Source organism: Vicugna pacos, chromosome 15 (genome assembly GCF_048564905.1).
Source record: "Vicugna pacos chromosome 15, VicPac4, whole genome shotgun sequence".
In the NCBI taxonomy this organism is placed as follows: domain Eukaryota; kingdom Metazoa; phylum Chordata; class Mammalia; order Artiodactyla; family Camelidae; genus Vicugna; species Vicugna pacos.
In genome coordinates, this window is record NC_133001.1 from 45,964,071 (window position 1) to 45,971,511 (window position 7,441).

Here is a 7,441-nt window from a genome sequence, read left to right on the forward strand (position 1 = left end):
CAGAAAATGAGAAAATGTACTTTTTCACTGAAAATAAAAACTTTGCTTAAAGTGAAAAAAAAGGGGGGGGCAACCTTTCTGTTCTTGTCAGGCCTTCAACTGATTGGGTGAGGGCCACCCACATTAGGGGGTGCAGTCCACTTTACTCAGTCTGCTGATGCAAATGTTAATCTCATCCAGAAACACTCTCACAGACACACCTAGAATAATGTCTGGACGAATATCTGGGCACCCCGTGGCCCAGTCATGTTAATACATAAAATCAGTCATCACAGCAACCCTAGCAAACTACTGTATGTAGCGGTAGCCCATGGGATGCATTAGAGGAGATGGATTTGAGAAATATTTTAAGTGGTATTATAAGGACTTGGTGACTGATCAGGTGCAAGGAATAAAGAAGAGTGATTCAGTCAATAATATCTTCAGTATTCCTACACCAGATGATTGAGTGGGGGATGTGTGGGGGAAACACAGTGCATGTGCACACACACACACACACACACACACATACACATACACAGAGCAACTTCTATTAGATGTGTATAAAAGTTAAGGGGGAAATTGAGATTTAATCACTTACCCAGAGTTCACAATTTTTTGTAGCTATTAGGAGCGAAGCTGTTCAACAGGATCTTTGTAAACTAATAATACAGGTAAAAATGATGCATTGAACTCATGAGACAGACCTTGAGGTCTTTAATAAGAAGCATAGATATTATTTTTTTGTTCTGTATTTTTTCTCCCCCGGCCCACATTGGATCAGAAGCACTGCATTAGAGGGGAGTGCGAGTGTATGTATGTGCTTTGATTTGCATGCAGGAGGGAGTTCCAGTCCGGTAGATTAACCATATGTAAAACTGACTGTCAAAGCCTAGGTTTGAGGGAAGAAAGAGCAAATCTATAGGAAATGGTACATGAACTTAAAGGCACAAATATTTGGCACCATTTTGACCAGGAACAAGCAGACACACACTGAGTGGTCTAGAAGTCATGGGCATTTGGTGTCATCAGTGAAAGGTTACATGTGATGGCCAGGTCTGCTATCTAATTAGGTGGAAAAATAATAGGTAGGTTTTGGAACCAATCAATATATAAAAGAGGTTTGCAGTGAAACTCAATTGTGATGGTACAGCCATGGGCAGGGGAGTGAAAATGTTGACCGGAGTCCCCTTGTGATGGGGCAAAGGGGCCAGAGTGGGGGCAGCAGGATAGGAGGGAGACTTGCACACATCCTGGAGCCCCAGACCTCCACGAGCAGCAGCTGCCTCCTGCTGCACCTGCCAGGTGAGATGCTCATCTGCACAGCGTCTGCTCTCAGTGGTGCTGCCACCATCAATTGCTTTTCTCTCTGCAGTTTCCCAGCCCACCCTGACGGGGCTTGGCTGGTGGAGGTCGGGGGTTGATGAACTTCAACAAGCAGGAAATTATGGGGGAAATAAAGCACATCCTTTCCTAAAAGGCTTTACCTTTCCTTGTTATTTCAAAACCTGTAACTTTACACTCAGTCCAGTTGCTCTTCAGGTGGTCTCTTGGGTGAAATGAATTGGTTGGCAAAAGGGTGCCCACCTGTCTATTGAGAGATTAATGGCTTAGTTTTGAGAAGCCAGTGGCATTCTGCTGTGCAAGGGACTGCTCCCTCTTTGATCTTTAATCTGTTAGTACAATTGCAAGTGAAAACTCACAAAGAATTGCATTACAAGCCATTTTGGGGTAGAACTTACATGTGACCCAGGGAGGCTGGTTCTGCATAAGCTGCTGACAACCTTTTGCAAAATAAATTTATCCTTGATTAAAGACCTATATGTGTTGGGAGTGGGTGGGAGCAGGTAGAGAAGGTAGAGGAGTGGTGAGCAGATAAAAATCCAGGGTGAATCATTTGGCTGTTTAATGGAAAAGGTGATAGCAATATTTGTAAGAGTTTGTCTCCACAACACACATGCATGGAAGTGTTTACCACATGAGTGAGCGTGGAAGCAGATTGTGCCCTAGTTGAAATTTCAGATGACTGCAGCCTTCGCTGACCTTGACTGCAGCCTCATTAGAGACCTTGGGATGGAAGATCTGGCTCCACCATACCTGGATTCCTGACCCTGTGAGATAATAATTTGTGTTAAGTTGCTAAGTTACGGGGTAGCTTGTTACACGGCAGTAGACAACTAATATACCACCTAAGATTTTTGGATAAGCATAATTTAAGCAAGGGGCTATGTCCATTACAGCAAAGACATTTCTGTTGAAACTAGGAATATTCATTTTCAAATTATTGTCCCCATCTCCACCCCCACCTCCACCAGCCCAGGATTGCACACGGCCCTGGATAAATTGCTATACCGCATCTTAGTTTACTCAGGTTGAAGAAGTAAAGTGATGGTCAAAGTTATTGATTTCAAAGACTCCTTAAGAAATTAGCCCCAATCATTACAGTGAATGGTACCCAAAGCTGATAAAGAATCAGTTTAGCCATACTTTTCAGCCCATTTAGGAAATCAGGTTAAATAAACCATTAATATGAATGAGCCCTGCAATGATAGAAAAAAATACAAATTAAAGCGTAACAGCTTCTTTTTAAAGAACCTCTCTTTTTTGTTTGTTTGTGTTGTTTGTTGTTGTTCCCACATCCAAATATGACAAATACTTCCTGGCACTTTTCCTGTTTGGGGCTTAGGATGGTCAGTGACCCTGAGGCCGTGGTAATAGTCACATTGTTTATTTATTACTCTTTAGACTCAGATGGCAGTCCCAGGCCTTGGAGCTCTGGACAGATTTGTATGAGCATCTGTCCAGAAAATGACTCTCCTGCTACCATGAAGCTAGCTGGCTCAGGCACCTGCTTTTTTTTTTTTTCTTTTTTGAGTATGAATGATGCTCTTTTTCTTTCTTGGGGGCGAGGAGACTGACATCCTACTTAGTTTAGAAAACTTAGTCTAGAGCCATGCCGTCCTATAGAAATGTCTAAGCCACAAATCCTAGCCCCATATGTAATTTTAAATTTTCTAGTGGCTACATTAAAAAGCTAAAAAGAAACAGTTGAATTTAATGTGAATAATATATTTTATTTAGCCCAATATATCCAGTGTTTTATCACTTCAACATGCAATTGACATAGAAAATCATTTATGAGATAGTTTACATTCTTCTTTCTTTTTCATTCTAAATCTCACAGTAAGATGTGTGTACTTACAACACGTCTTAGTTCACACTACCCACATCACAAGTGCTCAGTAGTCACACGTGCTTGATGGCTGATGTACTGGACGAGGCTGGTCTTGAACCTGTGCAGAGCAGCCCCTGCCTCTCAGACTGCCTGGGACCCACCTTCACGCCACTCTCCAGTCTCCTAATGAACTCCCCCGTTCTTTCTGCCCCACGGTCTTCCTGCTCTGCGCCCTCCTCCTTGGCCAGCTCTTTCAGTTTTCCAGCTTTCTCATGCTGTATAATCCGGCTACACTTGAGGACGATGATTCAACAGCAGGTTCTTCGGCTGCTCCTCTGAAGCTCTCTTTTGAAACAGGAAACATAATAGGATATACATTATGGCAACATTCAAACTGTTTATCAGTTATCCATTACATCTGCCATCTCCCTTCTGCCAATCAAGGTAACTATGTTATTACCAAAAAAGAAAAAAAAATCTTATTTTAATTATAATCCAATCAGAAGATGCATCCATTATGTAGAATGCTTTGGCATGTTCTAAGAATTTAATTTTTGCACAAATAGTGGAGCAAATGCTGCAGAGAGGAAGGGGTTGGTTCGTTCGTTTTCTCATTAATTCAGTCATTCAAAAAATACATACAGAGTACTAGCTACGTGGAGGCATTGTGTTTGATGGGGGACACAAAGTTATACAGATCGTGGCCCCTGCTCTTAGGAAGCTCACGGCCGAAAAGTAGAGCTGAGCCCTGAGCAGATGCCCAGCATGGCCACCTGCCTCCACAAGGGTTCTAACTAGGGTGATAGGGAGATATCTTGGAGGAGGCGAAATCATGCTAAGTATGGAAGGCGTGGGTCGGCTTTTGATGTGTCACCGTGGATGAGAAGGGAGAGGCGTGGAGAGAATTTCAGAGACTGGCATGATAATATGACACAGAGAGGTAAAACCATACATTGAAAATACGTGCAGGGATGTATCCTTCTGACAGGCTGAAATGGAGAGGGCTGCGAGGACCCTGTGCGCAGTCAGGGTGCACAACTAGGTCAGGCCAGATCCTGGGAGGGCTTTCGTGCTGGGCCCGGAGACTGGATCTCCTTTTCTTGGCTGGGTGGAGCCAAGGAGGCTTCTAAGCGGAGCTGTAAGAGGATCAGAGCTGTGCCTCTCGAGGGTGGACCTGAAATGTGCATGCGCTTGTGCACAGAACTCTAGGGGGAGGAGGTGGCGGGGGAGGGCTCTGAACACTTTGTCTCTCGTGGGAACAAACAATATTAAAGTAATGGGTTTATGCATTTTTTGACCTTTAAAAAATGGTATTTTCAGCAAACTTCCTCCTCCCCACCTCGCCCTTGTTAAATATTTCATCTCAACTGGAAAATACCCACAACAATAATTTTTTTTTATGGTTTTAGCCTTTCAGTAATAAACCAAAACAAACAGTGGGGAGCTTAAAAGGCCTTTCAGCTGAGAAAGATGAAAGCAGATGCCTCTGGTTTAGATTATTGTTAGAAAGCACTAGAGTTTTTTCTGGAAATCCTGTGAGGAAGAGGGAGCAGGAGGCAGAGCTGGTGCCGTGGCCGGCCTATTCCTGACCTGACGTTGGGGTAGTGCTTCTTGCTCGCCCAGCGTCTGTGTATGCGTGCGTCCAAGAATCACATTATCTGAAGTGGGATCCTCCTTCCCCTCTCGGGGGCTGGAACCCTCTTGTCTTCCAACCTGTAGGGAAAGCCCCAGGGAGGGAGGCAGAGAAATGGGTACATTTTGTCACAACACTATTGGGAAGCAGCGATGCCTTTATGCCGTAATGAAGCCTAGAAGGCATGGTTTCTTAATGCAGCCCTTTGCTTAGACTGTTGACTTAAGCCCGTTTGTCACTCTAACTTTGACTTGTCCAGAGCTTCCATTTTTTAGCAACAAGCAAACAGGCACACCCTGTCTACTTAGACTGTTCCTTCCCACCAGCCTTTGTTCAATCCATTCCTTCCACCTAAAAAAGCCTGCCATTCATTTATTCAGACATTTGTTCAGCCAACACTTAATGAGAACCTACTGTGTACCAGAACCCAAGGATTCAGAGACAAATAAAATGACAGTTTTATTTCAAAAGTGCACGGGCAAGTACACAGGTGTTAAAATATCTTGTGGCAAGTGCCACGATTGGTGTTGTCTTCAAGGCTATGTGGACACCCAGCCTGTGGGGTCAGGAAGTCTTCCCAGAAGACAGGGTGTCTTCTTAGTTAATGACTTAGGAGCTAACGCCTTCCAAGACCTATCCACATTCAGCACATCTCCCTTGACCTTGTGTCTTCTTGTTCTGAGCATTGCCACTTGTCCCTCATGTGCATTTTTTTTTTTTTTGGATTCCACATATCAGTGCCATCATGGGGTATTAGTTTCTCTCTCTCTCTCTGACGTATTTCATTTAGCATAGTGCCTCCAAAGTCGATTTGTATGGTTGCAAATGATAAGATTTCCTCCTTTATCATGGCTGCATAATATTCCCCCCCCCTGTGTGTGTGTACACATAACACTTTTCGTTTATATTCATTCATCAATCAGTGGACACTTAGGTTGTTGCCATGTCTTGGCTGCTGTAAATAATTGTGCAATGAACATGGGAATGCTTATAACTTTTCAAGTTGGTGTTTTCTGTTTTCTTCAGATAAATACCCAGGAGTGGAATTGCTGGATCACACAGTAGTTCTATTTTTATTTTTTTGAAGAACATCTATGCTGTTTTCTGTAGGGGCCATGCCAATTGACATTCCCATCAGCAGTGCATGGGAATTCCCTTCTCTCCACATCCTCACCAACACTTGTTATTTCTTGTATGTTTGATAACAGCCATTCTAACAGGGTGAGGTGATCTTGTGGTTTGAATATGCATTCCCACGATAATTAATGATGTTGAGCACCTTTTTGTGTACCTGTTGCCATATGTATTTCTTCTTTGGAAAGTGTCTTTTCAGATTCTCTGCCCATTTTAAAATTAGATTGTTTGTTTTTTTGCTGTTGAGTTGTATGAGTTCTTTGTGTATTTTGGATATTAATCCCTAATCAGGTATGTGATTTGCAAATATGTTCTCCCATTCAGTAGGTTGCCTTTTCATCTTGTTAATGGTTTCCTTTGCTGTGCAGAGACATTTTTTAGTTTAATGTAGACCCATTTGCTCATTTTTGCTTTTGTTGCCTTTGCTTTTAGTGACAAATCCAAAAAATCTTCACCAAGATGGATGTCAAGGAGCTTACCACCCATGTTTTCTTCTAGGAGTTTTTTGTTGTCATGTTTATTTATTTTTGTTCTTATGTTACTTTTTTTGACTGTTACCTGTCTCTTTTATTGGAATAACCAATTAATGTAATGGGCTTATGTATATTTTGATTTTTTAAAAGAGTAATTTCAACAAACTTCCTTATCCCCTAAGTCCTTGTTAAATATTCTTTATCAACTAGATAGCATATGATATCATTTGGGGGAGGGGGGTCCATCAAGACTGGGGAGGTTATATAAGCCCATTCCTTTATACATCCGTTTAACAATCACATTTTAAACACCTATATGTTTTATGGTACTTAACGTGTGAACAAAACAAATACAGTCCTTCCCTCATAAAGCTTATATGATAGTGGTAGTATAAGCCAATAGGTAAAAATATAAAAAACAAACGAGCAAACAAAACTTGGTAAGAAGCACTATGAACCAAAATAAATGAAAACAAAGCTTTTGGGAAGGTGGGTCTGTGGTCTTTCTTCTCTCATACTATGCTTGTTTTCATACATATATATGTTGGCCGCCTCCATGGTCCACAGGGGAAATTTGGTGCTGAGGGACGCAGTGCATAGGCTTCTAGATGTGGCTCTGGGCCACACAGGGGGCTGTGTTGAGACTGAGTAGCAAGCTTGGATCTGCTCCTAGGAGGCTTGCTGGGTTGATGTCAACTCTCAAGGTGTCCTGAAGCAGGCACCTAGGTGTCCAGAGCCCATGGAGGTGCCCCCTGCCCGGGGCCATCTCACTTCCTCAGAGCCCTGCACCCTTTCCTGCAGGGTATCCTGCAACATCCCCATGATCCTCCTGTGCTTTCCTTGTAAACATAGCATCCCATGAGCAGAGTCTGGGGCCATTAGAGACTCCAGCCAAAAAAAAAAGAGGGCTGACAGCTTTAATTTCGGACAAAGAGGTAAAAACTAAAAGGAAAACTTTGTGCTTTAAAAGGAAGTAAATTTAGGTGCTGGGGAGAGAAAGACTTAATGTAGGATGATAAAGCAACACCCAGCCACCCCCATAATGAC